The 17,805-nt window shown below is 40.3% G+C and overlaps 1 long non-coding RNA gene across 1 annotated transcript in view; it reads right to left on the bottom strand.

Annotated features, from left to right (window-relative positions):
* LOC122459873 overlaps positions 1–17,805 on the bottom strand; it is a 91,561-nt gene that overhangs the window by 11,421 nt on the left and 62,335 nt on the right. Inside the window, exons 4-5 of the long non-coding RNA XR_006280830.1 lie at positions 2,270–2,335; positions 812–975 (exon numbers count right to left, since the gene is read on the bottom strand). This is a non-coding gene — a long non-coding RNA (uncharacterized LOC122459873). The remainder of the gene's footprint in view (positions 1–811; positions 976–2,269; positions 2,336–17,805) is intronic.

Below are 17,805 nucleotides of genomic sequence, written 5' to 3'. Positions count from 1 at the left end.
GTATTAATATATATATTAATAAAATACATACGAGTTCTGTTTTATGTACTTTATTTGTTGGTTTCACTTTCGGATTCCCAAACAGAATCCAGTTGTTGAAAACATGTGAATGACAACTTTCTTTCTTGCTGGCCAGTAATTTTTGCTTCAGAAACTATTGCTGTATTTAGTTTCAAATCCCCTACGTACCCTAAGCATATACCTATCTTTAAAGATATGAGTAGACTCATTAAACTCATGTACTTAAACCTTGGCACATGCTTAAGAGTCTTGATGATTCGGGGCCTTATGGACTAAGGCACAATAATGATAGGATATATAGATATAGATATAGATATAGATATATAAAGCTTTCTTCACTGAATCCCTTGTATAGCATTTAAAATTTGACCAGGTACAGGTGGCTTCAGCCAATACCGCATCTATAGCAAGAGTCGTGGTTTCATGCTTCAGAGTTCCCCAGGGAGGTTCAGAACTCCACTGAGGACTTGCCCTTTGATAAAACCAATCTCTTCAACAAGAAAATGGATGAGTCTTTGCCCTTGTTAAAAGACTTCAGGAGAACCCTTTACTTACCAGACATGTATGCTCTGGCCCTGAAGAGGAAGCACTGTGAACAGGTATAAGTCAAGGCCTCTTCCACCGAGCTTCTACCACCAAATCACCATACGGACTGCCACACAAGCATCAAAGGATGCAGAGACCAATGTATGCAGCTCCATGCACCCCAATCTGAACATCATCCACGAGCTAAAGGTTACTTTTAGCAGGACACTTGGAAGTTGTGACTTTACAATTATGCCATCTCCACCTGTTTCTGAAGTCTGTTTTGGTGGCCATCTAGCATTCTGTGCCCACAACTAGAGACATATAACAGATTATATCCATTTTGGCTACACCATAGAGTTTCTCTTTGTCCACTGCCTGGGTCTGGCAACAGCACTCAGGGTCTTTATAAGGTCTTCTTAGTGGTGACTGCACAGATGAGACAAAATGTCTACACCATCTTCCCATATGTTAATATTGGCTTCTAACAGGAAAATCCCCATCTAGAAGCTCAGTTGGCAACTGGACCTCGATCCACCTCTGCATTTTTGGGAATCTGTATAACCATGGAACACGCTAGTCTGACTCCCACACAGATCATAGACTTTATAAGAGTGACCTTGAATTCAACCACAGCAAGGCCTACCTCCCTGTGAACAGATTCCGTTCCATGAGCAGTCTGATAAAGCTTGGTATGTGGGTGTGCATCACGCTTTGGCTGTTAATGTTCTGAGGTTGAACAAACTATTCTTTATCACAGCAGGAAACATTCTAACAAAGTGTTATCTAGCCAAATGGAAGCATTTCCCTATTTGGGTGCAAGAGAACCACATCAGGGTCAGCAGGTATGCCTGCTATCTTAAACTACCTCCTCACTCTCAAGATGAAAGGTCTTTCCATTAGGTTGCTGTGGGTCCACCAAGCAGCAATCAATGCATGCCATCCTTCAGATAGATAGATAATCATTATATTTTTTTTCATTTGGTATCAACCAGATTCCCAAGGATTTGACTAATATCTTTCGACCAGTAATGAAGCCAATGTCACAGTGGGACCTCAGTCTCATACTTTCCACATTTACTAGGTCACCTTCCTAGTCATCATTACATCAGCCATAAGGGTGGGTGAGCTGGGAATCCTCATGGCCAACCTGCCATATGCTACATTTCATAAAGAAAAGGTATCCTTTCACCTCCACCCAAAATTCATCTCAAAAAGGTAATTTCTGAGTTCCATATAAACAAATCAATTCACTTACTGGTATTCTTCCCAAAACCTCATGCCTCCAGCAAGGAGAAAAGACTTCATTCTCTCTACGTCAGACAAACATTGATTATCTATCCTAAAACTGTTTAGGAAATCACCTTGAGTATTTGTTGCCATAGCAGAGTGAGCACAGGGATAAGCAATATCTGTTCAGAAACTCTCTACACTGACTTCTGACTGTGCTGTCCTTTGCTGACAGTTGGCACAACTCCCTTCTTGGTCGTTCCACTAGAGCACAATCTTCGAGAAGGATACATGCAGGACATTTGTAAGGGAGCAACCTAGAGTTCCATCCACACTTTCACAAATCATTACACTTTGGTGCCAAATCTCTTCCGCCAAAGCAACCTTTGGATCTGCAGTGTTACAGGCATCTATACCACCTGCATCCTCACACCGATCCCTCCTTATCTTTCATCTCATTGTCTAACTACAAATACTAAAATAATTCTCTCACCGCAATCCTACTCTGATTGAAGTCATTGGAAAAAAACACCCTCACATTTGGATTGGATCTTCTGTTCTACCAAAAAAAAAATTATTTCTTCAGATTAGCTATCTGGAACTAAGTCACATCCTGAAGAGCCTGTGAACTTGAAGAATCTTTCTATTCACTGAAACAAAAACAAAACAAAAACACAAATTAAAAAAAAATCCATGCTTGCTTGCAATAAACTGGTGATCAACCATCTGTTTCTCATGGAAACAATAGAACTGTGCATTGAACTGACACACACAAGCAAAATTACTGCGGTCTGGATATACTGATTACATAGTAGAAAAGTAAAGGTACCATTGTGATGAAAAGTCACTTCAGATTGCTCTGTGTCTTCAATTAAGATGTTTGGATTAAGCAGGTATAATATGATGGCAAGAAAATCACCTGGCCATTCTTTATACCAAGTTCTTTGTCAGGAAGAGAGCATTACACACTAAAACTTCAGGCTTTTAAGGTCAGTTGCAGGACAGGATGTTGGAACCACATTACAGAAAGTACAAAAAGCCTGCTCCATTTCCTTGTTCATCATAATTGGGTTTTGTGAGCCAAGTGTTTTCTGTGTTATATAGCCAAGGGCATGCTAGAAACAGGGGGTCAGGGGGAGTATACTGCACTTCTATGGAGTTGACAGCCAAAGTGCAGTAGCCTGATACAAGCGGGACCCTTATTAAGAGGGAGCATGTTTCTCTCAGTTAGGATGTTAATTCTTTATTCTGTCTGTTTTCTGTCAAATAAAACATCCTTAACTTTTTAGTAATAAATTACTCTAAAATATGTCCTATGGTACCTAGAGGGATAACCATCTGTATTTAAACTGAGTGATTTTCTTTGTTCTTGGAAGTACCTAAAAGGTTCCAGTTTGTTAAGATTTTAAAAAAAATAGACTCAGAACTAGAATCTTTGTGCTGCTGTGATTTGTGTCACTTATCTCCTCTTTCCCATCCCATGTTCCTCTTCCCTAGCCATCCTAGGTTTTTCTATAGCTCCCCTCACTATAGAATCTCAGCTGTTTCCCTTCAGCTAACAGGCAGGGTTACTATTTTCCCATTGGGCAAAACAACTAAAGCTTTGCCTTATTGCCTGTAAATTGCCAAGCACCTTGTAATCCGCTCATCCAGTCCTTCGGTATCCAAATTGTTCCTCCAGTTGTGGGGCCCTCACTGAAGTGATATTATTGGGTATATCTTTGGATGTGCTTTGCACTGAACCCAGGATGTATTTAAGTCATCCAAAATGGTATCTTTGGAAATTGGACTCAGTAGGGCAAATTCTGCACTGAAATACATCTTGTGCAACCCTAATAAAGCCAGGTAGTGTGTACAGTGAGCTCAGTTTGGAGCAATTTGTTTTGAAATAACTAAAAAGGAAATTCTCCCATTCCGACCACCTAAAAGTCTAGTATTTTACATAAAATGTCATGTATGAAAGGTCAGACAGTCCTTCTGCGACACTGGGTGTTTCGGGTCAGCTGGGCTTCTTTCACTGGGATGCAAATGGGTTTTGCCTCTCTGATATTATTTCAGCTGGTAAAGGGCATCCAAGGAGCTATATCTCCTCCTGATGCTGGAAGACAACTCCCATCTCTTTCCTACAAAAGGCACCTATCAGGGCTGTTTGCACTACATACTTTTCTGGACTTGTCAGGCTCCTGGCTCAGTAACTCCTCCTCCCCTTCTGAGCTGGCCATCTCTAGTTCTCTACATTTCAGGCATTCAGGTTACCCAAACTTTTGAGATCTTATGGTGCTTTTCTTCTCTATAGCATACTAATAGACTCCTTGTTCAGTATTATCAAACCAACATTTTTATTTCAATTTCCCCAGTTGGTGTTCGTGCATTTCTGTGGAAACTGCTTCACTTAAACCCCAGAACAGCAGGTGTGATACCTAGTGCATAAACTGACTTAGTTGTCTTAGTTACTTGCCTAAGCATGTGTTCAGAAAATGAACAATTGGAGACCTTTAACTGCCAAGCTATTAAAAAATGATGGTAAATAGCTCCAGATTAAGCTAAATTTCAATGCTTCAGATTCATAGCCATTTTATAATCCATCCTGCTCCATCAATTTTCTCAACTAGAATATTTGATACCCCAGTTAGATGCCTAGAATATACTAGCTATGTATGTCACTGTAAATAGTCATTCAGGCAGAAACAACTTACCTCTTTAGTAAGTTTCCTCTCTAGTAGGAAGGAACAAATTTTTTAAAAGTTTGTTAGCTCTCAAAAGATCATCATCTGTGCAAAAGTGCAGCTGCTTCATGCAAATGGGATTACTTTTAATATTTCATTTTAACATTCAATGAATGCTTTAAACTGGCATTTTATATGTATTTTTAAAACCAATAAAATCAAAAATTGTTGTTTTTTCCCCACTAAGATGCTTTTGGGCTGTAATATGCCCTCAATTCACTCCTGAGTTTTGACAGTTAGACCAAGATCTCTTGGGAAAATCTCATTGTTAGGCACTCCCTTATGGAAATCATGTTTGGGCATCCAGAGGACATACAAGATACTGATGCGTCCTTTATCAGCCAAGGACTTAAGCATGCGAGTCAATGGGACTACTTGCATACTTCAAGTGCTTTGAGGGATCAAGGCCATGGTGCCTAAATAGCATTTTCATACAAGTATCCTACGTATAAATCTTTGAAAATTCATCCCTATATATGAAAGACTAGAATGGAAATAATTTTTCCCATATTTAAGAGGAGACTGCAGAATTTTGTGGCATTTTGCTTGCACGTCAGTGAAACAGCAGGCATGTCACACATCTGATATTTGACTGATTTCTACCACAAGATAATAGTTATATCACACACTATGTGGTGCGCCACAACAGAAAATGAGGTGTGCCACATGCCTTTCATTTGAGCGAGATGCATAAAACATATGACTGCAAGCTATAACCCCCACTGCTTCCTTCAGCAATCTAACCTTCTGGTGACTTTAAACAGGATTTGAAAGAGAACCGAGAACAGAAGTCATATGATCTTTGGCCTTTGTACGATACAGAATATTTTCGCAAAAATATTTTCTGGGATAAGTCATAGTGCAACAGTTTTTTTGATTATCTGGTTATTGGCCTTCCAACAACAAGATACATTGTTTTAGATAACTTTAGTTCCAGTTAGGCTGACAGTCTCTATTTGGCAGCTAGAACAAGACACCATGAACCAACAACACAAACTTAAATCTGAGTCCAGACATGGAGTTATTATTTGTTTTCACACTGACAATGGGCCAAAGTTTGCTCATTTACTCATAGGAGTCATCCAGTTGAGGTCAGGGTGTCAACTCACATGAGTAAAGCATGCAAGATTTGGCACAATATATTTGATCAGTGCAGATGTGGAAACCACTCCACAGCCAGGAGACAAACAGCAAGATCCATAGTATAGGCAAGAAAGGATTTGAATGATTTCTGCTGACCTGTTCATGTGCTGAGACCCATCTAGACAATGAGACAAACTCCCTAGTGATAGGGTTTATTGAAAAACCATGCTTGATTTCTTCACATTATAATACAAGGGCTGCCAATAAAAATCAATGCTTCCCTGCATCGGTGTTTGAGATACCACAGCATTTCCTTACATAGAACACAGAACAATATTTCCCCCAGTATCTGTAAATAAGGTGCTATCTCAGATATTATTGGGTAATAACTCTGGATAAATATAGACCTTTAAATTGTGACCATTGAATATTTAAAATTGTGATCCTTGCATATTTAAAGAAGCAAATTATGAGACTATTGGACAACTGTACAAAAATCCTGTGAACAACTGAGTTTTTAAGTAAATTTATTTTGTGTTTGTGTTTCTTTTATATTCATTTTCTACAGTTACTATGGCTAATAGGTTTACTGGCACGAATGTTCATGAAAGCAGCAAAATTTTAATATTAGAGAATAGTTACAGAAAGAAAAATCTGAATACAGACTATGATCCTCCTGTTCATGTTGAATAGTGCTTTAGTCCACAAATAGTCCCATCGGAGCCAATGGGACTAATTACGGAGTGTGGTTTGCTATCATTATCTGGCTCTTAATCTTTCTCTGACTCAGTTCCTTACCTGTACAATTAGGATTTTTTTTCTTCCACTCTTTGTCTGTCCTGTCTGTTCAAACTCTTCAGGGTAGGGACTGTCTCTTAGTTTGTATTTGTACATATATTTTGTACAATGCCCTGATTTCAGCTGGGACCTCTAGACACTATTGAAATGCAAGTAACCACAACTGCTTCAATTACTACAATGTTCTAAATTAATGTAAATTCTTAAACAGAGGTCAACTACATATTATGGGCAAATTTTAGTGTCAGAATAAATTGTCCATTTTTTAGGATTAGGCACGTAAAGGTATTATAAACTCCTGTAGGATTAGATACTAAAACTTTTCCCTACTAGTTTTATCTTTTTGCTTAATAGGCAATGATATTTTATATTCTTACCTAGAGCTACATGAAAAATTTGATGAATTTTACCTCTTTTTCTGTTTGCAAATTGTCTGCACAGTGTTACATCTTTCTCAAATACATTTGTTATTCAAATGTTATGAAGAATTCTGTTGAAAAATTCCTGGTCTGTAGATCATTTGTAACTAGTAGATTATAAGTATTTTATGTTTGAACTTTTAGTTTTCTATCAACATTATTACTGCAGACATTTATTTGTCACCCAGCACCAATTCATAGGTTACATGGTCTGTTTCTGCTTTCTGACTGGATGAACATAACACTTAGAACCAGGTTTATGGTACAAAGAGTGACATTTATTAATTCAAAAAGAAAAGGAATACTTGTGGCACCTTAGAGACTAACAAATTAAAAATGCTCAAATAAATTTGTTAGTCTCTAAGGTGCCACAAGTACTCCTTTTCTTTTTGAAAATACAGACTAACATGGCTGCTACTCTGAAACCATTTATTAATTCAAAATTCACTTTTCACTCTCTAATATTTGCTAAAATTACACAGTTTATGCTTGAAATTCTGCCAGGAGACTATTTTTACTACTTGTCCAACTCTATTAAGAACCAAGGTTCAATTTAGCTCTGCTTATGTTCTAGTTTTTCTGCATGTTTTAATTTTTTGCCCATTGAAGAATATCTATAGCCAAACAGAGGGATTCTCCCATGACTGGAGCTCAGCTACGAACATGTATCATCTGAACAGTTTCCACGCATTTTTGAGACAAATAGCACAGAAATAGCACTGAATGCTTCAGGAATCCATCTTAGAGAATACTCCTATCAGTGCTCAGAAGAAGGCAAAAAGAAGGAAAACTTAGCTCTTTCTAGAAATTGCGCAGAAAGGAGGGACGAGGTAACTCCCGGAACTGAATTGGCACACAGAGATTTTTACCTTTAGGTTTCCAATTTGAATTCATTCTGCTCACGTCATTAGTAAACAAATTTGTTATGATCTGATAGTTGTTTTGTAGGCTATAGAAACAAGCTAGAGTCAGTCCAGTTCCACATCACTGTTGGAAAAACCACCACCACAATTGCAGCAAAAAGCGGAGTTTCTGAGGGAATTTGTAGGTGAGAGTCTGGCGGTGAGGGGATTTTTGTCCTCTCTTTTTCTCTAGGACTAGGAACTAGGAAGAGAAGATGATGAGGGCTACTGAGGCAGCACTAGAATTGACTCAAAGCAGAGAGGAGACAAAGATGATTGGAAGCATAAGTTGTGGGATGTATATCACCCTTGAGTGAGTATCTGACGGAAGCTACTTATGCAAGAAATCCCACCTGATAGATCTTCTCTGCCATCATTGCTAATGGTTAAAGATAAAGCTGAAGAGATGGAGAGGAGAATTGATGATGCAGACAGAACAATGTTTGCAGAGACCTGCCAAACAAAAGAACCTGGAATGCAGACTGCCAGAAGAGGAGAAAACCCATGGAAGAATGTGACCACAAAGAGAAGGCAGACACAACCAGCTAATGGAGGTAAATTAGAGTTGAGTAACAGGTTTGCTGCCTTGGGGAATGAGGAAGAAAAACAGGCAGAAGATGGGGTGGCAAGGAATTAAAAAAGGAAAGCCAGTCCCTGCAGAAGAGAGGGAGAGCCAATGGAGACAGCCAAGGACCAGAGCCAAAGGAAGGATAAGGATGATGTACAGGGGACTCAGAGAGAATATAAGACAGATTCATATCAACATCAGAAAAGGACAGGTCTATATGATTGGGGACTGCATACTAAGAAGAATTGTATTCTAAAAATCAAGGCCATGTTTGTCTGACCTGTCGGATCTTGAAACTCACGGGCCTGCCTGACAAGCTCTGTAGAATGTTCTGTCTATTAGGGGTCTGTTGAGGACTCCTCATATTGTGTTCTCATAAGTGGGAAAAAGAACGGCCTTCTTCCGAATTAGGTTGCCTGTTCAACAGGATGCACTGCTGCCCCAGATCTCTTCAATGCAGCAAGCTGAGCAATTCTCCCAGTTGGCAATTTTGAACATGCTGCGGGCCCATGCTGTGTGTGGCAATCCAACTGAGATTCGCAAAAAGAAAAGGAGTACTGCTGGCACCTTAGAGACTAACAAATTTATTAGAGCATAAGCTTTCGTGAGCTACAGCTCACTTCATCGGATGCATTTGGTGGAAAAAACAGAGGAGAGATTTATATACACACACACAGAGAACATGAAACAATGGGTTTATCATACACACTGTAAGGAGAGTGATCACTTAAGATAAGCCATCACCAGCAGCAGGGGGGGGAAAGGAGGAAAACCTTTCATGGTGACAAGCAAGGTAGGCTAATTCCAGCAGTTAACAAGAATATCAGAGGAACAGTGGGGGGTGGGGTGGGAGGGAGAAATACCATGGGGAAATAGTTTTACTTTGTGTAATGACTCATCCATTCCCAGTCTCTATTCAAGCCTAAGTTAATTGTATCCAGTTTGCAAATTAATTCCAATTCAGCAGTCTCTCGTTGGAGTCTGTTTTTGAAGCTTTTTTGTTGAAGTATAGTGATTTCCCCTACCTCAGCTCTATTGTCAATTACATGGGTAGCATCAAGAAAGAACTTGAAGCTTGCACTGAAAAAGCATAATCAGGAATGAGGCACCTCATCAAGAACATCTTTGTCAAACGAAATCCTGTTAAGTAGAGAGTCAAAGCTGAGGGTACATAATGCTTCAGTGGTTAGTGTTCTGACCTGTGGGACTGAAACATGCCCCCCACTGTCACGATTGAAAAGAAGTTGGACATCACTCAAATGAAGCATCTCTGAGTGAATAAAAATATCAAATGGTACAAATTCTACTCAAGTGGAGACATCCATTTTCTAACTCAACAGGTACCACTCTCAAATGGTTGTTCAATGCTTTCTAAGGGGGTATAGTTATCTGATTTGAATGCCTACCAACTTCCTTGCAAGACTCATCTTTAACCCATGAAAGAAGGATGGTAAAGAGCCCCTGGAAGACCTAAAACATGATGGCAGAACAGCATCAACGGATACCTGTCCCTCACAGGCATCCTATCCCAGAACACACCGGATCAGGATAGAACAACAGGAAAGTGCATAATGCATTTAATGGACCCTACATTGTCCAAGCCAACAACATGAGAACTAATTAATGCTAAGAATTGACAGGCCTGTCACCAGACCAGATCCAGAGAACAGATGACTGTGCTGTTTGCATGGAGCAAGGATCTGAGATGTGGATGAGAGGCTGAAAAGGATCCTGATTAGAGCAGAGAAAAATCCAGTAATTTGCTGCATGTCAGGACAAATGAGACTGCTATATTTTCACTGGAATGAATCAAGGACAACTGCATTAGGCTGGGTAAGAACTCAAAGAAGTAGAAACTCAGGTGATCTTCAGCAGCATATTTCCAATTCATAGAGAAGCTGGACAAAAGCATGACCAAAAAATGAAGATTAACAGATGGCTCAAGGACTGGTGCTAGGAAGAAAGTTGGGATGATCAACCATTGAGTCATTCACAGAAAAAAGATTCTTCTCCACTCCACTTGAGTTTCTGGGGTATTAACCATCTGGGATCAAGGCTATTTGAAAAGGATAGAAGAAAACTGAGATGTAGGCTGTGGGTGGCCACCCTAAAGAGTGTTGGAAGGCCTTTTCAAGTAGGCACACTATTAACCTTTCTCCCAGCCCCACAGGAAAGCCCATTTTTTATACCAAAACAGTACCATAGTTTAATTCCATACATCATTATAGCTAAGTTTCTACCTATCGCCAATAAGAAATTGTCATTAGAACTGGTTATTAACATCTAAATGTTGATTTCATGTAGATACGTAACCAAGTGTTTAGGATGCGTTTTACCAAGGTGACTACTTAATTTTATGTAAAACAGTTACACACCTCTTTGACTTAAGTGTGTGTGATTTTTATATAGTTGGGCGACTAATACTTTCTGTACTTTTTGTTTTTACTAACAGACTTGTGACTAGGTACCAAGGAATAATTGTGAATCTGAAATGCAGAGACCTTAAACACACAAAATCTATAGAACCATAGCTTATTATTATTAATAAATCATCATTTCCTACTGGAAGTGCAAAGATGTGACTTAAGGGAAGGCATGCATTTGTATTCTCCACTCCCCCCCCAAAAAACCTCTTCAAATAAAGTTAAGGTTCACATGATTAAAATTTACATTAACATTAACATTTGTGTAATATTCATGCCTACCTTCAATACACAGAAGGAGGGAAATCTGCTAAATGAAGATAAAGTAAGGGATAAAGAAACATCAGAAGGTAACAGTATGGACAGCAAGGAGAAAAAAATATACAAGTATCTATGGCAGTAGTAATCAGGTGCATGATACAGTTAGTGAAAGGACTATGACTAATCCAGCTAGAAAACTGGGTGAAGTCCAAGAAAAGCAGCTGATGCTTGTACATGAACTCAAGAAGACTGGGCAATAAAATGGATGAATTGGAATTACTTGTTCAGGAGGTCAAACTGAATATTATAGGGATTACGGAAACATGGTGGAATAGCACTCATGGTTGTAATACAGGAAGGGATTCCCCCTTCCCAAATGTATCTTTTTTCCCCTCTCCTTCCTCTGAAACATCAAAGTTGGCTGCAGCTGGAGATGGGACACTGGATGGGGAGGCCAACGCCCTAAGGTGTTATAGAGCATTCTCTCTCGCTCAGATTATTGGATCTAACTGTATGCCCTATGTGGAATTTTCCCCCAGGTCATATTGGCAGTGAATTTCGGAGGCTTTTGCCTTCCTCTTCAGCTTGGGGTTCAGGTCGCTTGCCGGGTTCATCAGGGTATTTTACTTAATCAATTTCCTGCCATTACAGAGGCCTCCAGCATTGATGCGCATCTTGATCCCTTCTGTTCTCTGACAGTAACATATAATTGAGTCTTCTGAGGGCTGTACTATCTTGCTCTAATTTCAGTTGTTGGTTTAGCATCCAGGCATTGGGTGGTGGTAATGGCAGTGAAATACAGGAGGTCAGCCTAGATGATATAGTGGTACATCCTGGCCTTAAATTCTAACACTCTGTAATTGGCACCCTTTTTGACAGTCTCAGCAGTGAGACTAAAAATTGATTAGGTAATTTTCATGCTCACTATCTTTACGTCCTAGTGAGAGGTTCCAAATGGACAGCAATGGTAAATGTAACCCGCAATTCCACTCATCCCAGATATAGCACCAGCCACAATGGTACAAGCTTCCCTATACTTCCTTGTAAAAGCCCTCCAATGACAGCCTGGAAACACCTTCTCTAGCATGAATTTATTATAGATAAAGAGAGTGCACTAATGCTATAATTAATAGTGTGTGAACTTTCCTATGATAACCTCCTATATCCAATAGCTCATAATTTTCCTATATGTCCACCTACCTCTAGCTTAATATTTTGCATGCGTGTAAAATCTGAGCAAAAATGGTTCCAGCTTTTTCCTATGTGAGGGAAATTAACTAAAATAATCTTCCTCTGTCATAAAAATTTTTAACCTTGTTTTGAACAGTTTTAGTTCCAAAACCAAAGAAACTTGAAATTTGGCAGAGACATCATCTTCAGTGAAAAGTGATTTTGAGAGTTTAGATGAAAATTATTTTGATTTGAACAATTTATGAGGGCTTGAAAGAGTCTTTGTACATAAATACATATCCAAAGTATTGCTTATTTTTTAGAATTTTCTCTCAGTATGCTTTGCCAAAGAAACATGGCTAGACTACATGCATGGTTATCATACACATGTCCAAAAGTATACATGAGTCATGCCTCAGTCTCTGTATAGCAAGATACAAAATACTCTGCTTATACTGTGCAATCTTCCAAGGTGTACATTGAATAAGGCATATTCTGTGCACACTGAACAATGTGCACTGATTTACTCTAGTTTAATAAAGTACAGAGCCATGGCATGGCCTCATAAGATCGTTGTTTTGCAATGGCATAATGACCACTGTATACCATTCCGGAATCCTTTCAGATCTCCTAACTTGTCACAAGAAGGCTTAGAAAGAGTCTTGGGCTATTCCCAAAGGATAAACTAATAACCTAAACCTGAGCAAATCATGCTGATCTTTGCAGGGCAAATCAATCCTTGTTTACTTTTGCAGTGTAAGTAAGTGTTTGCCTTCTGTCAACAATAAAAGGCCATGTATCACACCAGGCACTAAAAAGCACACCAGTTTTGTGTTCTTTTATTAAATAATTATCCTGTGGACCTCAGGGTTTCACAATTAAAGAGACAGATTGGCTGGAATCATAGCTAGATTTGTGCTAAGTTGCATTAGAAGTATAAAGATTTAATTTAACTTGTTCACTGAAACACTTAACTATTTGATTTGAATCATATAGTGATAATTTTTTCTTGTATTTATAGTTAGAATCTATGTTTTGAATGTATAGGAGTGTGATGAGGTTGATAAACGCCACACTGGAGAGATGGGGTGCAGGAACAACTCTGGGCCCAGGAAGTCCTGCCCCAGCAGACCTGCTGGGTGTGGTCTGGTGGAGAAGGGATTTATTTTTGCAGAGAAGAGGGGTGGTGTCTGGCCCAGCCAGGGGAGCAGCTGGAGCAGCAGTGGCAGGAGAGAGAACCCAGGGCCTAGCAGCAGCAGAAGCAGCAGCAGCCTTCTCCCTCTGGGCCAGAAGGCTACAGGAGAGTGATCCTATTGGGATCCGGGAAGTGGGCGGGCAAAACCCATCCACTGCTAAAGGATCCCCCCCAGCCTAAGAGGATTTAGAAGGCATAGGCAAAAGGCAAAAGGCAAAAGACAGACATATGCAGGAGACCTGTCCCCTCCCATCCTCTTCCCCGAGGCTCCCTAGCCAGGCCAGAAGCCGGAGCTGGGCCATGGTAAGAGCTACCCAGGGAGCCTGGGCTGCTGTGGGGAGCCCCAGACCCTCCACCTGACATGGGCAGGGATCCCAAGAGCAACCTCCAACCCATGTCCCCACCCCTATGGCATGCCACCCACAGGAGCTGGAGGGTCCGGGGCTCCCCACAGCAGCCCAGGCTTCCTGGGCATATCTTACTAATGGCATGTCCTGCTTCTGACCTGGCCTCAGGGAGGGAGAGGAGGAGCAGGGGCAGGCAAGGTGGGCCAATTCAGGATGGGTGGTCATGAAGAAGGCAGTCTCTTCAGCACAAGAGGGCAGTGGGCAGACAGAGACAGAGCTGCCCATGGACTGAGTTCCAAGGGATAACCACAAGCCATGACACTGAGTTCCAAGGGATAACCACAAGCCATGTCCTAGAAGGGACAGAGCAGTAGGAAGAGGCCCAGGGAGAGTATTAGCTAGCCCACAAATAGTGGACACCTTCTCTACAGTGCTCACAAGGGCCCCCTAGGTTAGAACCCAGTGGAGTGGGAGGATATAGGTCGGTTCCCCTATCCACAACCGCTAGGTAAGGCTGTGTTCAGAGACTAATCACTAGGCGAGGACTTCCCTCCCTGCTTACAAGCTGTCTCTATCAAAGGCAGTTTAGCTTTTGCTATTACACCTTAGACTTTTTTTTTACCTTAATCCTCTTCTTTCCCTCCCACTGCTCATATGCATGCACTTACTTAAAATGGCGACATTGCCATCCATTTCATCATATCTGAATGTTAACAAGCTGTTCATAAAGAAATAATGGAGCCTACAAGCTTTGGAACATCAACATTTATATGTTAATTTCCTTCACACAAAAGAACATTTTTTAAATTGTATCAGTTGGAGATCAGCACTTGTGTCTGTTATAAATTATCTTGCCGGCTGTACCCAGTGATTTTAGAATGACTCCAATCCCCTCAAACTCTCATTACAAGTAAAATAAAATTTAAAAAAAAATTTCAGTTCATCTACAGATAATAGAAAAATGCTTATCTTTTTCAGTAAGGTGTTTGACTCAGGAGAGCCCATATAAACAACGAGACATATGAAGGGGGAAAAAACAGTTAAAATAATTTTTTACGCACTCAACCAAAATATTGTATATAGAAGAATACAATGAAGCCCTTTAAAATAAAGGTCTGATAAAGAAGTAACCTAGTTACAAGAATAAGCTTCCATTGTGCCAAAAGGTAAAAGGCAAGAAATAGTAAATTGACTTGATAGAAAAATAGATCTTTTAAATAAATACTTTTCAGTGAGCCATATGCAAGTAGTATTCAATAAAACAACAAAGACTTCATATAACAATGCTACTTGAAAGATTAAGGGCAAAAGTTTTAAATGTGGGGCCTAAGATTGGGTTTCTAAAGTCAGGGTTTTCAAAAATGTAGATTCCAAATAGTCTCAATGTATTCTTTTTGAATTAACTACTCTAAGCTTTTTCCCTCCATTTAAAATCAAATTTAAGAAACTTTTGCTCTACTTTTTATAATAATTCTGAAATTAAATGGTTTTTCCTATCAGTTTTGTATTTCATATGGTCAAAATGAATCATCAGTTCCACCATGTGGTTCTAAAGGAACAGAAGCTGACAGAGATGGTCTTTTGAGGGCAGCAGAAATGTGGACCACTCTAATCATAATATTTAATAGTTAATTCTTCTTCCTGGTATTCATAAACCCACAGGAGAGCTCTGAATGGGAGAAGGATCAAGTTAGCTCCTGTATTGTCTTCTCTAGTTTGACCATTTAAATGGCTAATCTTTCTGTATAACAGCGCTTATAGAAATAGCCTGATTCTCCTTAATCTTATGTAAATCAGAAGTAAATCCACTGAACTCAATAAGAGTTACACCAGAGTGTGGGCAATCAGGCCTTGTTACCCTAATGTGGAAAAACTGTTTTTTCCAATTTTGCTTTTTTTAAACTCATGACATCAGATCACATCAGATTATACATCTGGAGTATAGTATATAAAAATGCCAATTCCAAAAAGCAAACAATCAGTGTTGGAGAATTCATTGCTGCTTCTTGTAAACTCCGAGTGATCCACATACAGATGACAGCTTAAAACAGAAGCAACTAAAATTGCAGGGTATAAAATGATTTGAACAACAGAAAAATGAAGGACTGCTTTTTTTTTTTTTTGCTTTTCTTCTTTTGACAGCTTCATCACAGCTGCCACATGTTCTCTGGGCCTGTCACCCCTCACTAAGAGATTCATTATTACCAACATCTCTATAGTGGAGCCATAGGTTTTCCTGACTTATAAGAAAAGATTAAAGGAAGTAAATATGCGTAGTTTGGCTAAATGGCCTACAACTATTTGAAGTGTGCAGATAAAAAAGAGAAGTTCTTTCTGGTGGTCCAAGGGGTATAGCTAGAACTAATAGGGATGAAATTGTACAAAGGATAACTTAGATGGTCTACCAAGAAATATTCTTGAGTGTGATGGCTATTGTACTGTAGAATAATCTGCTAGGGAAAGAGATTAAATCTCATATCTTGAGTGAATTATTTAAAACAAAAATGATAGAGATTTGGAGGATATACTATAGGTAAGGCTAAGATCTTGTCATGGATATTTTTAGTAAAAGTCACAGACAGGTCATGGGCAATAAAGAAAAATTAATGGAAGCCCATGACCTGTCTGTGACTTTTTACTAAAAATATCCATGATAAAATCGAAAGGGACTGGGCAACTGCGGGGTGGCTGGGAGTTCTGGGCCCCCCACAACCCATGGAGACTCAAAGCTCCAGGGTCCACCTGCCCCACGGCGGTGGCCGGGGAGCTACTGGAGTCCCCCTGCCACAACTGTGGTGGCTGAAGAGCTGCCAGGGAGATGCGGGGGTCCTCAGAGCTGTGGGGTACCCTCCCCTGCCTGCAGTGGCTGGGAGGTGTGGGGTAACCCTGCTGCCCATCGCAGCTGGGAGCCCACTGCCTCAGGCAGCAGGGGTACCTCACAGCTCCCTGCCACTGTGGGAGGTTGTGGGACACTGCAGCTCCCAGCCACTGGGACTGAAGTCATGAAATGATTGAGACTTGGCAAGGATGAACTCGATAACTATGGACTACATCACACCCTTCTGCACAGATTTGTATTGAGATGTTGCATAAATACACCATGACAGTAACACACAGATTGCTTCTCGTCATGCCTTTCAACCATAGTGTATCATACATTTTGAAAGAGATGGGGCCAGAAAACCCATTACTCTAGTACCAAACCGAGGAGTGTCATTGGGGAGCCTGAAGAAACATGTCCCTCAACCTGTAGCTGGTTTCAGCAAGATGAAGCACAGGCTTCTACAATTCACATTCTGTAATCCCAGGTCTGTCTCTCACTACCATACACAAACAGGAATGACTTGACTACACAAGGTATCCAGCTGGATCTTAAGAATCTTTGAAAAGAAGAAGATGCCCCTTGTAACAGTTATTCACTTATCCCTTCTTCCCTCCTGAAGCCCTCCTCTTCCCAGCCCCCTCCTCTCACACTTTAACATGGTTCTCCCCAGACACATATAAGATTCAGGGGAACCCTGATTGTGGCTGACCTCATGGAGTGGTATGAGGTTGTGTACATCCCACCCTTTGACTGACTTGTCTCTTCTGATTGTGAAAGACAGTTCCTGCCCCCAGAAGCTTACAATGTGTTTGTACAGTGCCTAGCACAATAGAGCTCTGATCTCAGTTCAGGCCTCTAGGTGCAATCATTATATAAATAACAATAGTAACGCCTAGTCACATCTCCTTTCCACATGGCATTCACCTTTTAAATTGCCTCCACCTGTTCCCTCTGTACTGCATAATAGAGACAAGCATATGGACCTTTTTTTCTAAAAAGAGAATCTTCAATGATCCTTATTCATGGCCATAAAATTCAGTGGCTGTTTACTTCTGCATCTCTCAAGCTCTGGGCAATCCTGTCACAATCACTGACCTTCAAGCATCCCCAATGCTTCTCCTGGGGTGCTGGAACAATTTTTATCGTGGAGATGCTGATGATGAAAATCGTGCATTTGGTGTTTGTTTTTACTGCTTCAAGCCAAGGGGTGCAGAATCACCCCCAGCACCCTGAGTTCCTAGATCTCTGTAAGGAATGTTTATCACTGACATTACACCACCTATAATTGTCTTTCTCTCCTGTACCTCCAGAAC

This window comes from Dermochelys coriacea, chromosome 4 (genome assembly GCF_009764565.3).
Source record: "Dermochelys coriacea isolate rDerCor1 chromosome 4, rDerCor1.pri.v4, whole genome shotgun sequence".
NCBI lineage: Eukaryota > Metazoa > Chordata > Testudines > Dermochelyidae > Dermochelys > Dermochelys coriacea.
Note: the sequence above shows the minus strand (reverse complement) of the source record. Positions and strands in the feature narration are given on the sequence as shown.